Below are 19958 nucleotides of genomic sequence, written 5' to 3' on the forward strand. Positions count from 1 at the left end.
TACTTGGTCCATTCCGTTTATCAATTTATAAACTTGTATGAGATCATCTCTCTCCCTTCTCTGCTCTAATGTTGGAAGATCCATAGCCTTTAGTCTCTCCTCATATGTCATCCCTTCAAGTTCTGGGACCATTCTTGTAGCCATTTTTGTAGTCTCTCCAGCTTCCTTATGTGTTTCTATTTGTGAGGGGTCCACACTACTCCTGCATATTCCAATCTGGGTCTTATTATAGTACTTATCAGTTTCTTCATCATTTCTTTGTCCATGTAGTGAAATGCTATTCCAATATTCCTTAGCAAATTATATGTCTCTCTGAAAATTCTATCAACATGGCTTGCTGGTTGATTATTTTCTTCCATTGTCACTCCCAAATCCTTTTCCTTTTTTTACTTTCTCCAGTTCTACTCCATTTCCCATCTTATAGATTCCCACTGGTCGTCTTTCACTCTTTCCTATTTCCATGACATGGCTTTTGTCCACATTGAATTCCATCTCCCACTTTTTACTCCATTCCCAGATCTTATTTAGGTCTTGCAGTATTTCACAATCCTCTTTTTGCTTTATAACTCTGCACAGTTTCGCATCATCTGCAAACAGATTTATGTAGCTCTTCACTCCTTCTGGCATGTCATTTATATAAATGAGAAAAAGTATTGGCGCTAATACCGACCCCTGTGGCACTCCGCTTTCTACTGCTCTCCACTTGGACTTCATATCTTTAACTACTGTCCCTATTTCTCTGCCCATCAAATAATTTTCCATCCATCTCAATGTGTTTCCCTTTAAACCACCCTTCTCCTCTAATTTCCACAGTAACCTTGCATGTGGCACTTTATCAAATGCCTTTTTTAAATCCAAGTATATACAATCAGCCCCTCCCTCTCTCTCTTGTACCCTATCAACTATTCTCAAGTAGAAACTCATTAATTTGTTACACACGACCGACCTGTTCTAAAGCGAAATTGGCTATTTGATAGTAATTTGTTATCTTCAAGGAACTTGATCCATTGTTTCTTTATTACTCTTTCACACATCTTACATATTACATTAGTTAGTGATACTGGTCTGTAATTTAGAGGTTCTTCCTTCCTTCCGCTCTTATATATGGGAACCACCTCAGCTCTTTTCCTCCATTCCACTGGTACTTTTCCATTTTCTATTGAGCTGTTTATGATGTTGCATATATGACTTGCTAGTTCTTCCCTACATTCTTTCAGTATTCTGCCTGAGACTTCATCTGGTCCCATTGTCTTTTCTTCATCCAGTTCCTTCATTAACTCTTTTATTTAAAGCTTGGTTACTTTAATCTCTTCCATATAAATGGTCTCTCCATTACCCTGTGGTCTTTCAAGTTTGGATTCTTTAATAAAGACCTCCTGGAACTTATTATTTAACAGTTCTGCCATACTTTTTGGGTCTTCCACCATCCCATTTTCTCCTTTTAACCTTTCTATTGTTTTTTTTTGTCTTATTTTTTCGTTTATGAATCTGTAGAACAATTTTGTGTGTATTTACCTAGTTGTAGTTTTACAGGGCCTGGGCTTTATGTTCGTGTGGTCCCGTCTCCATATTTACACTTATCTAATTTTTCTTTAAAACTATGTACACTCTTTGCTGACACCACTTCCTCACTCAAACTGTTCCAAGTCTCAACACATCTTTGCGGGAAACTAAATTTTTTAACATCTCTCAGACATCGTCCCTTCCTTAGTTTCTTACACTGCGATCTTGTGCTTCTAAAGTCATATTCTTCTCTCAGGATCAGTTTCTCATTATCCACTTCATCCATTCCGTTAATCAATTTATAAACTTGTATCAGATCCCCTCTCTCTCTTCTCTGCTCCAAGGTTGGTAGATCCATAGCTTTTAGTCTCTCCTCATATGTCATCCCTTTAAATTCTGGAACCATTCTTGTAGCCATTTTTTGTAGTCTCTCTAATTTTCTTATGTGTTTCTTTTTATGGGGAGTCCACACAACTCCTGCATATTCCAATCTAGGTCTTATTTTAGTACTTATCAATTTCTTCATCATTTCCTTGTCCATATAGTGAAATACTACTCCAATATTCCTTAGCAAATTATACGTCTCTCTGAAAATTCTATCAATATGGCTTACCGGTTGATTATTTTCCTCCATTGTCACTCCCAAGTCCTTTTCCTTTTTTCCTTTTTCTAGTTTTACTCCATCTCCCATCTTATAGATTCCCACTGGTCGTCTTTCACTTTTTTCCCATTTCCATGGCATGGCTTTTGTCCACATTGAATTCCATCTTCCATTATATAAATGAGAAAAGTATTGGCGCCAATACTGACCCCTGTGGCACTCCGCTTTCTACTGTTCTCCACTTGGACTTCATATCTTTAACTACTGTCCTTATTTCTCTGCCCATCAAATAATTTTCCATCCATCTCAATGTGTTTCCCTTTAAACCACCCCTTTATCAAATGCCTTTTTTAAATCCAAGTATATACAATCAGCCCCTCCCTCTCTCTCTTGTACCCTATCAACTATTCTCGAGTAGAAACTCATTAATTTGTTACACACGACCAACCTGTTCTAAAGCGAAATTGGCTATTTGATAGTAATTTGTTATCTTCAAGGAACTTGATCCATTGTTTCTTTATTACTCTTTCACACATCTTACATATTACACTAGTTAGTGATACTGGTCTGTAATTTAGAGGTTCTTCCTTCCTTCCGCTCTTATATATGGGAACCACCTCAGCTTTTTTCCATTCCACTGGTACTTTTCCATTTTCTATTGAGCTGTTTATGATGTTGCATATATGACTTGCTAGTTCTTCCCTACATTCTTTCAGTATTCTGCCTGAGACTTCATCTGGTCCCATTGTCTTTTCTTCATCCAGTTCCTTCATTAACTCTTTTATTTAAAGCTTGGTTACTTTAATCTCTTCCATATAAATGGTCTCTCCATTACTCTGTGGTCTTTCAAGTTTGGATTCTTTAATAAAGACCTCCTGGAACTTATTATTTAACAGTTCTGCCATACTTTTTGGATCTTCCACCATCCCATTTTCTCCTTTTAACCTTGTAGCCATGTGTGTGTGTGTGTGTGTGTGTGTGTGTGTGTGTGTGTGTGTATATATATATATATATATATATATATATATATATATATATATATATATATATATATATATATATATATATATATATATATATATATATATATATATATATATATACATATATACAGTAAAGTCCCGGGTTACGTCGGTCTCGAGTTACGTCAAACTTGTAGTTACGTCAGTCCACTATAAGGCAATTTAAGATTTAAAAAATTGAGAATTTATAAATCATAAAGTGCGGGATTTATTGTTATTGTTGGTGGTTGCCCGCCACACGGCCCGCCTCACGCTTGAATACAATAACACCCTGCCTCAGTTCCACCACACTGTCGCCCCTGGCAAGAGTGTTATCCTACTTCTGCGTTTACTGACTCAAGTTCTTAGTATCTTGCTCAATGGCAACAAAGAGAAAACTTCTTAGTGACAGCAGTGATGCTAAGAAAAGGAAAACCATTATGCTACAAGAAAAAGAGGACATAATTAAAAGACATGAGAAGGGAGGCAGCAGCTGTGTGTGAGGGAGGGAAGAAAATGGGAAGCCCGTTACCATGATAACGGGGAGGTTGACGACCTTGAGGGCTCGCGCACCCATCACAACAATAACAACTCCGGAGCCTTCGCCTGGGTCACACGACACTCGCAGCTGACTTGCACCATCTGCGCCTGTCTGCTGATCCCTATTGCCCTTTCCTATTGCATTTCCTGCTCCGCTGCCCACGTTTCTACTCCCACCGCACTGTACTACGCTCCCAGCTGTCCCACCTGGGCGTCACAACATTCAACCTGCCCACCCTCCTGGCAGCCTCAGGCATCCACCCCTCTCGGCAACCTGCAGTCCCTCGCGTTTGTGGCCCTAATCAATAACAAAAACAAACTTGTGTTTCATATTCCTACATAGTTGTAAATAATATAACAATATAACCTTTAACTTACCTGAATGACCATAAACAATGATTGGTTGAAAACTCGATAATATGCTTTGAAATGTACGGAAACTCGAGTTACGTACAAAATCGACTTACGTCATGTTTCAGGAACGTAACTCTGACGTAAACCGAGACCTTACTGTATATATATATATATATATATATATATATATATATATATATATATATATATATATATATATATATATATATATACATACATACAGTTTTTTAATCTATCCTCATTAGGAAGATTCTTAAACATGTCACTTCATAATCTTCTATCTGATCGCCAGTATGGTGTCTGTCAGGCTTGCTCTACTGGTAATCTTCTAGCTTTCCTTACTGAGTCTTGGTCATCCTCTTTTAGAGATTTTGGTGAAACTTGCTGCTGCATTGGACATATCAAAAGCTTTTGATAGAGTCTGGCACAAAACTTTGATTTCAAAACTGCCCTCCTACAGCTTCTATCCTTCTCTCTGCAACTTTATCTCAAGTTTTCTTTCTGACCATTCTGTTGCAGCCATGGTAGATGGCCACTATTTTTTCTCCTCAGTCTATTAATAGTGGTGTTCCTCAGGGTTCTGTCCTGTCACTTACTCTCTTTCTATTATTAATTAATGGTTTTAACCAAACTTTTTGCCTTATCCACACCTACACTGATGATACCATCCTACGTCTTTCCATGTTCTTTCAGATATGACCAATCCTTCAGGAAGTCAACAGATCATGCAGGGATGCCACAGAATGCCTGACTTCTGATCTTTCTAAGATTTCTGATTGGGTCAGAGAAAACTTTGTAATTTTCAATGCCTCAAAAACTCAGTTCCTCCATCTATCAGGTCGACACAACCTTCCAGACAACTATACCCTCTTCTTCCGTGACACTCAACTGTCTCCCTCTTCTACATTGAATATCCTCAATCTGTCTTTCACTCATGAACTTAACTGGAAACTTCACATTTCATCTCTTGCTAAAACAGCTTCTATGAATTTAAGTGTTCTGAGGCATCTCCACCAGTTTTTCTTGCTCCTCCAACTGCTAACTCTGTACAAGGGCCTTATCCATCCCTGTATGGAGTACTCTTCGCATGATGGAGTACTCTTCACATGTTTGGGGAAAAGGGGTTCCACTCACACTGTTTTCTTAGACAGTGTGGAATCAAAAGCGTTTCATCTCATCAACTCCCCTCCTCTGACTGACTGTCTTCAGCCTCTTTCTCACCACCGAAATGTTGCATCTCTTTCTATCTTTTATCACTGTTTTCTTGGTAACTGCTGCACTGATCTTGCTAATTGCATGCCTCCTCTCCTCCTGCAACCTCACTGCACAAAGCTTTCTTTTTCCTCTCATCTCTATTCTGTTCAACTCTAACAAAAAAAGTTAACCAGTATTTTCAATCATTCATACCTTTCTCTGGTAAACTCTGGAACTCCCTGCCTGCTTCTGTATTTCCACCTTCCTACGACTTGACTTCTTTTAAGAGGGAGGTTTCAAGACATTTGTCCCTTGCTTTTGGCTAATTCTTTTATAATCTTTAAGGAAACCACCATTTCAAGTGGGGGCCTCTTTTTTGCTAATCTTTTGTTGCCCTTGACTGGTTTCCCTCTTGCATAAAAGAAACATATATATATATATATATATATATATATATATATATATATATATATATATATATATATATATACAGTAATACTCCGCTTAACGAACAGGATAGGAGATGTCAAAGCTGTTTGTAGAGCGAAAATTCGTTACGCGGATGTAATTTTCCCATAGGAAATAATGGAAATAGGGGGGTATGCGTTCTGGGCTGTTCACCAACATACCACATGGGTAAAAAAAAAAAAAGATATATACGTTTGGCAGCATATTGGGCCACCGATGTACCACTACTTTTATGATGTCATATGATTCATTGGAAGTTAGAGGAGCTACATACAAATTCTTTCACATTCTCGCATTTATGTTCACAAAACAACATTTCTATTAGCTTTTTACAAACCTTGCCCCCAAGAAAGGATTGTTTTGTAATGCATAAAGTGAAATCTTACATGGAATACCAAGAAATAAAGCAGAGATGAGATGAGTCACAGACAAAGCGGGAGACTTGTGGCGACTCGGCCACTTCTTCTTCTTCTTGTGACCCTTTTAGCCTGCATGTTGTCTTTCCCCATGATACGTATTTGTTTTCACTCCTCTATTGCCTGCTATAATGGATATCATATCTTAGTATTCATATACGCTCATGCCATGAGGATAACCTCAACTCCGTGGCACTGAGTGATAGTGAATTATTAATGAAATACCGCGGTATTTCATTAGTAATTCACTATCACTCAGTGCCACGGAGTCAAGGTTATCCTCGTGGCATGAGCGTATATGAATACTAAGATATGATATCCATTATAGCATGCAGTAGAGGAGTGAAAACATAAACATCATGATGAAAGTAACACGCAAGCAAAAGGGTCAGAAGAAGAAGAAGCGGCCCTACCACTTCGTCTGTGGCTCATCTCATCTCTGCTTTATTTTTTGGTATTCCATGTAAGATTTCACTTTATGCATTACAAAACAATTCTTTCTTGGGGGCAAGGTTTGTAAAAAGCTAATAGAAATGTTGTTTTGTGAACATAAATGCATATATAAGACAGCAGCAACCTCAGAGCAACCTGATAGCAACCTTGTCACTGTCCCTCCAAGCGTTCATGGATGCCATTTCGCTGCAAGAGGTTGCTCTGATGTAGTTAAAGAATCTTGGATCCAGCTCCAGGAGCACTAGAGACAGGCGGGGAGCCAGCCAATCACAGCGAAGCTACCACGTTCGGTCCCTCACCCAGCAAATTCAAACCCAGAAAATTCGCTAAAACGGATGTAGTTGTACGTTATGCGGATTTTTGGTCTAACTTTATATAGTACGTTAAACCGGAAATTCGTTAAACGAACGTTCGTTAAGCGGAGTATTACTGTGTATATATATATATATATATATATATATATATATATATATATATATATATATATATATATATATAGGCAACCTCGCTTAACGAAGGGATTACGTTCCTAAAAAATCCTTCGTTAAGCGAAACTTCATTAAGCAAACCGATTATAAGAAGTTTAACCCCTGACTTTAACTTCCATTGATAGTAAACAAAGCAAGAGTGCATCATAGTACAGTGAAAGGTTTAATGAAAGTGAAAATTTGAAGTTAAACATTTAGGCAGTTTAATTTAAGTCATTATAATGTACACTAATGTATGTATGTACGTAACTTTATAATGTTGATGATCTTAAATTTATGAAGGGAGGGAGAGTGAAACGGGAAAGACACTAACCGGCAACCTGTGGAATGTAAACAAAGGGCGCATCATTGTATCATGTACAAAACTTATGTACCACATTTCCACAAGGCTTTCCATTTTATCCATTGTAGAGTCACGAGTTCAGGTGGTTCTTTTAGCTTGCAAATACAGTCTCACCAGCCTTCTTAATAGAGTTTGCTGACTTGAAAATAGTAGAGACAACAGATGAAGTCAAGATGGTGGCGAGCAATGCTATTTGTGTTCTTGCCTCTCTCGTGTCTGTGAATAATATCCAGCTTCACTTTGAGAGTAAGAGACTTTCTGGTCTTCTTAGCAATGCTAGGCAACATTGCAGGGCATTTTGGTGGTAAGTAGAGCGAGGGAAGACGAGCTGCCGCTGATGCTGTTATTGTTTTGAACAGGGGGAGTGAGTGGTGCGCATGTTGTCCACGAGAAGCGCTGGTGTATTAAAAAATCCTGTCAGCTTGCGTGATATGGCGTTGCTTTCAAACTTGGAAAAAATTACCTGTATAAAACTTCATTAAAGCGAGTTTGGTGATCGTTAAATGAGCAGATGGTAGTAAAATGAAACCTTCATTGTAGCGAAATTTCGTTGTGTGAACCTTCGTTAAGCGGGGGTTGCCTGTATATATAAATTTATGATTTATGCGTGTTTAATTTACACGTTTTTGTTATTACGTGACCAAAAAAATATTATGATTAATTGAATTTGCATGCTCTGTTTGCTTATACACGATTTGGACCACATCCCGCATCATCCCTATTATCTATTGTTTCTTATGAGAATTACAAGTTTGTTTCACGCTAATTTTGAAATATGTGATACTCTTGGAACACATCTATCGTGTAAATCATGAGTTACCTGTATATATATATATATATATATATATATATATATATATATATATATATATATATATATATATATATATATATACAGGCAACCCCCGTTTAACGAAGGTTCAGACAACGAAATTTCGATACAACGAAGGTTTCATTTTACTACCATCTGCTCGTTTAACGAACACCAAACTCGCTTTAACGAAATTTTATCCAGGTAATTTTTTCAAAATTTGAAAGCCCCACCGTATCATGCAAGCTGACAGGCTTTTGAATACATCAGGAGCTGCTGGTACTAAGGCCTGCATCAGAAGAAATCCTGAGACATCTGTAGAATAAAGATCAAGATCAAGCCTCTTGTGGACAACACATGCGCTGCTGATACAAAGGCCTGACTCAGAAAAAATTCTGCGTTACCTGTAGCATCAAGATCAAGATCACGTGCACCACTCACTCCCCAGTCAAAACATAACAGCATCACCAGCAGCTCATCTTCCCTAGTTCAACTTACCACCAAAACCCTGCAATGTGGCCTAACGTTCCTAAGAAGACCAGGAAGTGTCTTACTCTTGAAGTGAAGCTGGGTATTATTCACAGACACGAGAAGGCCAGAAAACTAATAACATTGCTGGCCACCATCTTGACTCCATCTACTGTCTACTGTTTTCAAGTCAGCAGAGTCTATTAAGAAGGCTGGTGAGACCGTATCTTCCTTGAAAGCTAAAAGAACCACCTGAACTCGTGACTCTACAATGGATAAAATGGAAAGCCTTGTGGAAGTGTGGTACATAAGTTTTTGTATGCGGTACCATGATGCGCACTTTGTTTACATTCCACAGGTTGCCGGTTAGTGTCTCCCGTTTCACTCTCCCTCCCTTCATAAAGTTAAGATCATCAACATTATAAAGTTACGTACATACATACATTAGTGTACATTATAATGACTTAAATTAAACTACCTAAATGTTTAACTTCATAATTTTTACTTTCATTAAACCTTTTATTGTACTATGATGCACTCTTGCTTTGTTTACTCTCAATGGAAGTTCAAGTCAGGGGTTAAACTTTTTATAATTGGTTCGCTTAACGAAGTGTTTTTTTAAGGAACGTAACCCTTTCGTTAAACGGGAGTTGCCTGTGTATATATATATATATATATATATATATATATATATATATATATATATATATATATATATATATATATATATATTTCTAACTTCATACGTGGGTCTTAACTGCCCATATATGGAGTACTGTTTGCATGTAAGGAGAGATTTCACTAACACAGTTTTATTAGATAAGATGAAATCAAAAAGCTTTTCATCTTTCCAACTCCTCTCTTCTGACTGACTGTTTTCTGCCTCTTTCTCACTGCTGGAATGTTGCGTCACTAGCTATCTTCTACTGCAATTTTCATGCTAACTGCTCTACTGATCTTGCTTACATCATGCTTCCCCTCTTCCTGCAGCCTCGCTGCATGAGGCTTTCTTCTTCCTCTCATCCTCTCACCCCTATTCTGTCAAACTCTCTAATGCAAAAGTTAACCAGTACACTCGACCCTCGAAACAACGGACAAATGCATGCATGACCCTGTCCATAGATTGCAAAAGTCCACTCTTTGCAAAAGTACGTAAAATACTGTATAAAATGTACGTAAAATATGTAAAGTTTTCAAATTTTCGTATTAGTTCAAGCTTAGCAGCCACTGGAAGAGCCCTTCGATTATGCTTCGCTGGTTTACTAGGTTTAGGAGGCATTTTGGTTAGGTTAAGCACTCGTGGGAAGGATACAAATGCATAAAAAAGCCGTGGTAAGCACTGGACAATAATCGCTGTTGGTTGAAAACAAACGGACTGAAGATTAAACATGGCAGCCAACAGCTGATGACGTGACCGACCTGCCACCTACCGGACAATAATTTTTGTATTAGTTCAAGCTTAGCAGCCACTGGAAGAGCCCTTCGATTATGCTTCGCTGGTTTACTAGGTTTAGGAGGCATTTTGGTTAGGTTAAGCACTCGTGGGAAGGATACAAATGCATAAAAAAGCCGTGGTAAGCACTGGACAATAATCGCTGTTGGTTGAAAACAAACGGACTGAAGATTAAACATGGCAGCCAACAGCTGATGACGTGACCGACCTGCCACCTACCGGACAATAATTTGCCGGGAACGGACAATCGCGCGCATTTTAATATTCGTCCGTAGATTAAACCTGACTCCAGAATATGTCCATAGTTTCCGAAATCCGTTGATGGGAAGTTTGTTGTTTTGAGGGTCAGTGTATATATATATATATATATATATATATATATATATATATATATATATATATATATATATATATATATATATATATATATATATATATATATATATATATATATATATATATATATATATATATATATATATATATATATATATATATATATATATATATATATATATATATATATATATATATATATATATATACACACACACACACACACACACACACACACACACACACACACACACACACACACACATACAAGGGGTATACAAATGAACAATTATATAAGATATGTGCCCACTGGGAAAGAGTGACCATGTAATTTTAGAAATGGATATAGAAGAGGGAAAAGAAGATAGAGACGAATCATACAAAGAAAACCGACTAAATTACAGAAAGGCTGATATTGAGAATCTCAAGAACTATTTCAAATACATTAACTGGGAGGAGATGGAAAAGACTGAGAGCGTGCAGAAAAAAAATAACTTATTTTTGGAAATATACAGAACAGGAGTCAGGGAATATGTCCCGAAATATAGACCTAAAGAAGAAGAAAAAAAAGATTGGTTTAACGCAAGGTGTGCCAGGGCAAAGGAGAAAAGTGATGTAGCATGGAAAAGGTGGAGGAGAAATAGAAATGCAGTAAATAAGGAAAACTTCAAGACAGCGATAAATTAATATTTTAAAGTGAGGAAGGAAGAGGAGAGGAACTATGAAAGGGACATTGTCGAAAAATGCAAGGAGCAACCGAAATTGTTCTACGGATTCATCAATGGAAAAATAAGACAAAAAGAAACAATTGAAAGGTTAAAAGGAGAGAATGGGATGGTGGAAGACCCAAAAAGTATGGCAGAACTGTTAAATTGTAAATTTCAAGAGGTCTTTACTAAGGAGTCCAATTTTGAAAGGCCACAGGGTAATAGAGAGACCATCTATATGAAAGAGATTAAAGTAACCAAGCTTGAAATAAAAGAGTTAATGAAGGAACTGGATGAAGAAAAGGCAATGGGACCGGATGAAATCTCAGGCAGAATACTAAAAAAATATAGGGAAGAACTAGCAAGTCCTATGCACAACATCATAAAATGCTCAATAGAAAATGGAACAGTACCAGTAGAATGGAAAAGAGCTGAGGTAGTTCCCATATAAGAGCAGAAAGAAGGAAGAACCTTTAAGGTGGTAATTCGATGACTCGATATCAATATCGGTTTTTTGGCTCTCCCATTGCTATTTTTTCACCGAATTCAATAATATTTATACACAAGGTGTACGTTTATGGTGTACGTCTTCAGTGTTAATTTGGTACACAAATGTGGCGTAGTTTTTTTGCAATAAATATTTTTTCGGCGATAAGAAAATAATTCAAAATACCATCATAAAATCAAAACTAATAACAGTGTGGCAATTTCCTCTTAACCACATATAATATACATAACAACAAATAAATGTTAGCATCGGCATACACATAGCCTGTTGTAAATTTATTTGAGTGAGTTCATGCATTATCATGCTAGCATTTGTTAAGATGAGGTTGTTGATCATTTTGCTGCAAAAACTTTTGAAATTGACCAATTACTGAAAAAGTTATTCAACAGTATATGCTGAAAAACTGAAAGTCGAGAAAAACGCATTTTTCTGTGAACATCTTCAAAACCCCCACATAACTCGCTTCCTCACTGGGCAACGGTTTCCTAGCAGGTGGGCTTTAAGATAGGAGGTACCCTAAAAGTATCCCTTTAGCCCATAAATTCCCATGAAAAGCCCACATGGTATAAAAAAAAAATAAATAACTCACTCCAATATGTACCAAACTCAGATATGTACTTACATAATCCCTTGACAACTGCTTGGAGGCTGGTAGTGGCTGTTTAGATAGTTTCATGCCATGTTACATCATGGCCTTACACGTGGCATTGTCACAATTTGGGAACCCAACACGTGTAAAATACGATCAAGAGTTAGGCTGCACGCACGTGCACTCCCTAAGGCTGTATCGATTGGTACTGAGGGAGTAGCGTCTTCCTCACCCTCACTGCCTGATACTAAACTATCGTACATCACGCAAAAATAAATAAAACAGCTCAAAAAAAATAAATAAATACAAGCAAAACAAAGACTAGAAGAAAAAGGGGCGTATGCACGCTTGGGTATTGAAAGGGCCGGCCCTTTAAACCCGCCATTACCAGGTAAGCAGTGCGTTATGTGCCTGGCAACTTCGGCCATGGCTTCCCTCTCCAGAGACGAACCCAAGTACCAAGTTTCCAATTTTTCAATTTTTTTGACCAAATTAACGAATTTCCACCTTAAATTACAGACCAGTATCACTAACAAGTGTAGTATGCATGATGTGTAAAAGAATAATAAAGAAACAATGGATCGAGTTCCTGGAAGACAACAAATTATTATCAGATACCCAATTTGGTTTTAGAAATGAGCAGTCGTGTGTAACAAATTTACTGAGTTTCTACTCTAGAATAGCTGACAGAGTACAAGAGAGAGAGGAATGAGTTGATTGTATTTATTTGGATTTAAAAAAGGCATTTGATAAAGTGCCACATGCAAGGTTACTGTGGAAGTTAGAGGAGAAGTGTGGCTTAAAAAGGAAGCACATTGAAATTAATGAAAAATTACTTGAGGGGAAGAGAAATAAGGACAGTAGTCAAAGATATGAAGTCCAATGGAGAGCAGTAGAAAGCGGAATGCCGCAGGGGTCAGTACTGGCGCCAATACTTTTCCTTATAGTATATATAAATGACATGCCAGAAAGTGAACAGCTACATAAGTCTGTTTGCGGACGATGCGAAACTGTGCAGAGTTATAAAGCAAAAAGAAGATTGTGAAATACGTACTGCAGGAAGACCTAAAAAAGATCTGGGAATGGAGTTAAAAGTGGGAGATGGAATTCAATGTGGACAAAAGCCATGTCATGGAAATGGGAAAGAGTGAAAGACAACCAGTGGGAATTTACAAGATGGGAGATGGAGTAGAACTGGAGAAAGTAAAAAAGGAAAAGGATTTGGGGATGACGATGGAAGAAAACAATCAACCGGTAAGCCATATAGATAAAATCTTCAGAGAGACATATAATTTGCTAAGGAATATTGAATTAGCATTTCATTACATGGACAAAGAAATGATGAAGAAATTGATAAGTACTATAATAAGACCCAGATTGGAATATGCAGGGGTAGTGTGGATTCCCCATAAAAAGAAACACATAAAGAAGCTGGAGAGACTACAAAAAATGGCTACAAGAATGGTTCCAGAATTTGAAGGGATGACATATGAGGAGAGACTAAAGGCTATGGATCTACTAACTCTGGAACAGAGAAGGGAGAGAGGGGATCTGATACAAGTTTATAAGCTGATCAACGGAATGGACTAAGTGGATAATGAGAAACTGCTCCTGAGAGAAGACAATGACAGTCGAAGCACAAGATCGCATAGTAAAAAGCTGAGGAAAGGAAAATGTCTAAGAGATATAAAAAAATACAGTTTCCCGCAAACATGTGTTGAGACGTGGAACAGTCTGAGTGAAGAAGTGGTGACAGCAACGAGTGTGCATAGTTTTAAAGAAAAATTGGAGAAGTGTAGATATGGAGACGGGGCCACAGAGGCGTAAAAGCCAAGGCCCTGTAAAACTACAACTAGGCAAATACAACTAAGTAAATACACACACACACACACACACACACACACACACACACACACACACACACACACACACACACACACACACACACTGGAGTCAGGGATATGAAACTGATAAAGTGGATGATTGGGAAAATAGGAGAAAGGGAGAGAAACTAAATATGACATACACTAATGTGTGGGTTACAGTCTGCTCTGGTAGAAATAAATGACTATCTTAGGGTAGAGAGGCCTGACGTGATGGGAATAACTGAAACTAAACTTACTGAAGTCATTGAGGAGAATAAAATAAGTGAAGGTAAATACAACATACGGGTAAAAAATAGAGCAGAAAAGCAGGGAGGAGGTGTGATGTTGTTGATGAAAAAGATCTTGTTGCCTATGAACTAAGGAATGACTATGGGTTAGCTGAGGTGGTTGGGGCTGAGGTGGTGTGTGGAGGAGGTGTTAAACGAGACTTTGTTGTGGTATATGCTCCCCCAAAAACCAATTCATGGAATAGAGAGGAATATAAAAGGAAGATGGAGGACACAAAAAGGTGGATAGAGTATTTGATGAAAATGAAAGAGAAACTGGTAATGATGGGAGATTTCAACAGCAAAGAGGTGAAATGGGAAGAGTGGACTGTGGATAGTAGCGAAGATTCATGGGGTGGAGAGCTGCTAAGAATGGCAATGGAAAACTCATTGACACAGTGGGTGGAGGAAAATACTAGATACAGAGATGAGGATGAACCGTCATGACTGGACTTGATTTTCATTAAAGAGGCGGAGTTGACAGAAAACATGAAAGGTGGGTGTCCAATAGGGAAAAGTGATCATGGGAGGATTGAGTATGTATTGAGGGAAGGAAGAATGGAGAGAAGGAATGAACATTACAGAACAGGAAGATTCATCTACAGTAAAGCAGATTACATCAAATTAAGGAATTACTTTGAGCAAGCGGACTGGAGTGTTTTTGAGGATGCATGTGGAATTGAGGATAAATGGAGAGAGTTTGTGAACATTTACAAGGAAGGGGTCAATAAATATGTGCCAAGGGTGAAGAAGAAACAAAAGAGGATCCAAGCATGGTTTAATAAATGCTGTGAGGAATCAAAGAGGAAGAGAGACACAGCTTGGAAAAGGTGGATGAAGAGAAAAGGATCTTTAGTGTGGGATGAGTATAAAAAGGCAAGGAATGAGTACACAAGAATAAGGAGAGAAGAGGCCAGAAAGTATGAGAGGGACATTGTGGAAAAATGAGCCAAGATTATTCTAAAGATTTGTTAATGGGAAATTAAAAAATAAGAAAAAAATAAGCAAGCTGAAAGTTGATGGAGAATTCTTTGAAGAGGAAAACCTCATAGCTGAAGAGTTGAATAAGTGTTTCCAAAATTTTTTTACCAATGAAAGAACCTTTAATGAACCAAAGATCGAACCAACAGAGGAAGAAGGCCTGGATGTAATTGAAGTGTTGGAGGATAAAGTGTGTGAAATGCTGGAAAGATTGGATGTAAGGAAAGCACAAGGGCCTGATGGAGTATCAAATTGGGTGTTGAGGGAATGTAAGGATCAACTGGCAAAAAAGATTTGTGGCCTCATATTGAAATCTCTGCAGCAGGGGCATGTGCCAAAGGACTGGAAAAAAGCAGATATAGTACCCATATTTAAGGGTGAAAACAAGGAAAATCCGTCAAACTACAGGCCGGTGTCATTAACAATTGTTGTGGTTAAACTGTGTGAGTCAGTAATAAAGAAAAGATGGAATGATTTTCTAGAAAGGAAGAAAATATTGACTAAAGGGCAGTTTGGATTTCGGAAAGGCAGATCATGTGCAACAAATTTATTGTGCTTCTACTCTTGGTTCATAGATGTGGTACAAGAAAGGGTAGGATGGGTGGATGGAATTCATCTAGACTTGAAGAAAGCATTTGATAAAGTCCCTCATAAGAGATTAATCTGGAAAGTGAGAGAACATGGTGGGCTGAGGGGTAGGCTTTTGGAATGGATCAGTGATTTCCTGACTGGAAGAGAGATGAGAACAGTAATAAGAGATAGGAAATCAGCTTGGAGGGAAGTGACTAGTGGAGTACCTCAGGGGTCAGTTTTGGCACCGTTACTGTTTGCTGTTTACATAAATGATATGACGAAAGGAGTGAATAGCTATATGAGTTTGTTTGCGGATGATGCCAAATTAATGAGGAAAATAACTAAGAAAGAAGACTGTGAGGCATTGCAGAGGGACAAGATCTGGGAGTGGAGCAGAGTGGCAAATGGAATTTAATATCAAGAAGTGTGGAGTGATGAATTTTGGTAAGAGCATTATGAGACTAGTGTACAGATATAAGATGGGGGATGAGGAATTGGAAATAAAGACTGAAGAGAGAGATCTGGGAATAACTGTGACAGAGGGGCTCTCGTCAGAGGTTTATGTAAAGAGGAAATCTGGTGAAGCGTACAGTTTAGTAAGGAACATAAGAACTGCATTCTGCTACATGGATCAAGAGATGATCAAGAAGTTGATTGTTACAATGATTAGACCCAGGTTGGAGTTTGCAGCAGTAATTTGGTCTCCAAGAATGGCAAAGGAAGCTGGAACGCATGCAGAGGGCTGCGACGAAACTGCCTTAAACCTTGGTGAATCTGTCTTAGGAGCAGAGACTGGAAAAATTGAGTCTGCCGACACTGGAAAAAAGAAGGGAGAGAGGAGACCTTATCACTATGTATAGGATTCTGTCTGGCATTGAGAAGTTGGACCGTGATGATCTGGTGATGAGGGATATGAAAAGTGGGAGGAAGCATGGGAGAAAAGTGAAGATGAGTGTGTGTACAAAGGACATAAAGAAATACAGTTTTCCACAAAGAATTGTGGGGATCTGGAATGAACTGGAGAAAGAAGTGGTTGAAGGAAAAACAATTCACAGATTTAAGGAAAAGTTAGATAAGAGTAGATATAGAGACGGCAAAATTGACAGCAACTACTCCAGAGTTTGAACTCCTCCTCCAAGTAAACAACAACTAGGTAAATACACAGACACAAAATAATTGGAGAAGTATTGAACTTATTGAGGAACATAAGAGTGGCGTTCGTAACACACACACACACACACACACACACACACACACACACACACACACACACACACACACACACACACACACACACACACACACACACACACACACACACACACACACACACACACACACACAACTTTAAAGAAAAATTGGAGACATGGAGAGAGGACACTATGAGCCTCACTTGAACCCTGTACAAAACAACTATGTAAATACAACTGGGTAAACACACACACACACATGGAATGGGGATGGACACAGTTGACAAAGAAGGTCTATTAGTGTGGGACTCAAGAAATACAAGGGAACATGGCATGAAATTGAAAAAGACTGCGTGTAGAAGAGACTTTAAGAAATGTTGCTTAAGAACCAGACAAATGAGTGTAAAAGTGGAAAGAAAACCCAGGCCAGAATTAGAAACAGTTTATTCTTTAACGTTTCGACAACAGTCTTCTTCAGAGAGTAACAGACACGGAGAGCCTAGCTGTATTTATACCTCCGGGCAGGATCACCTCGTCGGATGCCTGGTAGGAGAGCGCGCTGATTGACTGGCAAGGACCAGACTGGCCGCAGTGTGGGAGAGGTTTACAAAGCCATCTCTGTGGTTTGTGACCTCATTTGTTGCAATGTAGGTGGCTTCCACCAGCTTCCTCTTCCTTGTGTTGAAGCTTGTGTGCAAGGCTCTTGTGCGGTCCCAGCTTGGCAGATAATCGTATCTCTCTGTGTGTATCACAAGGGAGTTCATTGTTCTGTGGTGCCGAAGGTCGTTCTTGTGCTCCCTCACTCTTCTTTCCAATCCCCGCGCCGTCTCGCCATAGTACATGGATGCACAGCCTCCACATGGTATGGAGTAAACTACACTTTGTTCATTTTGTCCACCAACCACCTTTTCCCGCACTAAACACTGTATGTTTTGCCCTGAAGTGTACGTTACGTGTACCCCTGCGGCTGACAACACTTTAGTTAACTTTTCCATGCCTTTTGCATACGGAACCACCAAGTACTCTTCTCACTTTATCTTCACGTTTCTTCTTAGATATCTTTCTTATTTACGAAGTCGCTGTAGTTATTGACACAGGCATCTAAAGGGATAACTACAGTGACTTTGTAAATAAGAACTACAAGTGGAGAGAAAAAGACACAAACAAGGGATTCAAGTAAGAGGTTATTGCATGTTATCAAGCCTTTGCCAACGATGAGTGCAGTATTCTGAGGAGATTCAAGGAAGCTTTACAGAACCTGACCAAGCAAGAAGACTTCTTCATTACACAGGCGGACAAAGGCGGCGGTGTCATAATATTAAACAAGAAGGATTACATAGAGAAAATGGATCAGCTACTGAACGACGAGAACACTTGCAAGAAAATGCAAACTGGACATACGGAGAAAGAAGCAGAAATCTTCAAAAAGAAAGCCAGGATGATATTAACAAAAACAGAAGAAGGCAAGTCACTACTAAGACTCTTGGAGGAGGCACCAAGACCACCAAGGATGCGAGGGCTACCTAAAGTGCACAAGCCTGGTGTACCAATGAGGCCCATCACTTCTGGGATTGGCAGCACGCTGCACAGGCTTGCCAAGGTATTAGCCAGGCCTCTGTCTGCATCACTGGGTGTGATGAGCAACGTGCACCTACGGAACTCGTCCGACCTCATCCAGCGACTACAGCAGATAAACTTACGAGGGAAAGAAGATGGCAAGTTTCGACGTGGTCTCTCTTCTCAAACGTGCCAGTGGAAGGAGCTATGAATGCCATAAAGAAGACAGTGGAAATTATGAGTGATAGTGATTTATGTTTGAACAAAGTGGATTACACTTAACCCTTGGCTATCGTGCCCAATTGGGGCCGAAATATCTGCGCCATAGCCGAAAACGCGATAGCTGAATTGATCTTGGCGGAAGGCGGTTTTGGCCAATGAGTGCTCAGATATTCCATGACGTCATGGCTGGGCACGCGATAGCAGGCATCTGAGGTCGCGATAATGAAACTTTAGCAGCTTTTCATGGGTGCGCGATAGCAATAAAACGCGATAGCCGAGGGTTGACTGTATGTGGAATTAGTGGGATTATGTGTGAACTTTGGTGCATTCATATTCGAGGGGCAGGCGTACACGCAGCACCGTGGCTTAGCCATGGGCTCCCGTCTGAGTGCAGTGATGACATCCCTTTATATGAAAATACTTGAAAAAGATGAGTTTGTGCGCATCATGGGAAGAAATTCTGAGTGGTTTCGCTACGTGGACGATGTGTTGGTGATAGTGCCTAGTAACATAAATATTGAAAAGAAGCTGAGGAGATTAAATGGAGTGAACGAGTACATACAGTTTAGGGTTGAACCAGAGGCGAACAACAAGCTACCCTTCCTTGACACAGTGATACACTGCTACAGTAACAGTGTAAAATTTTCAGTATACAGAAAGCCCACCAACAAGGACAACTTCATCCACTACATGTCTGCACACAGTGAGAAGACTAAGACAGGAGTAGTAATTGGCTTCTACCTGCGGGCATTAAGAATTTGCAGTGAAGAGTTTTTGGAGGGTGAACTCACATATATTACCCAGGCCTTCCATAAGCTTCGGTACCCTCTAGGTCTCCTCCGCAAACTGAAGTGTAAAGCTGTACAGATATCTAAGAAGAAACACAAAGATAAAGTGAGAGAAGAGTACTTGGTGGTTCCGTATGTGAAAGGCATGGAAAAGTTAACTTAAGTGTTGTCAGCCGCAGGTGTACACGTAGCGTACACTTCAGGGCAAAACATACAGTGTTTAGTGCGGGAAAAGGTGGTT

The 19958-nt window shown here is 39.0% G+C and overlaps 1 protein-coding gene and 1 long non-coding RNA gene across 5 annotated transcripts in view; one reads left to right on the forward strand and one right to left on the reverse strand.

Moving 5' to 3' along the window:
• Positions 1-19958, forward strand: part of LOC123516452 — a 109896-nt gene that overhangs the window by 10649 nt on the left and 79289 nt on the right. The window lies entirely within an intron of this gene.
• LOC123516451 overlaps positions 1-19958 on the reverse strand; it is a 95264-nt gene that overhangs the window by 8022 nt on the left and 67284 nt on the right. The gene's annotated exons all lie outside the window — the stretch shown is intronic.

The sequence above is a fragment of the Portunus trituberculatus genome, chromosome 41 (assembly GCF_017591435.1).
Source record: "Portunus trituberculatus isolate SZX2019 chromosome 41, ASM1759143v1, whole genome shotgun sequence".
Classification (NCBI taxonomy): domain Eukaryota; kingdom Metazoa; phylum Arthropoda; class Malacostraca; order Decapoda; family Portunidae; genus Portunus; species Portunus trituberculatus.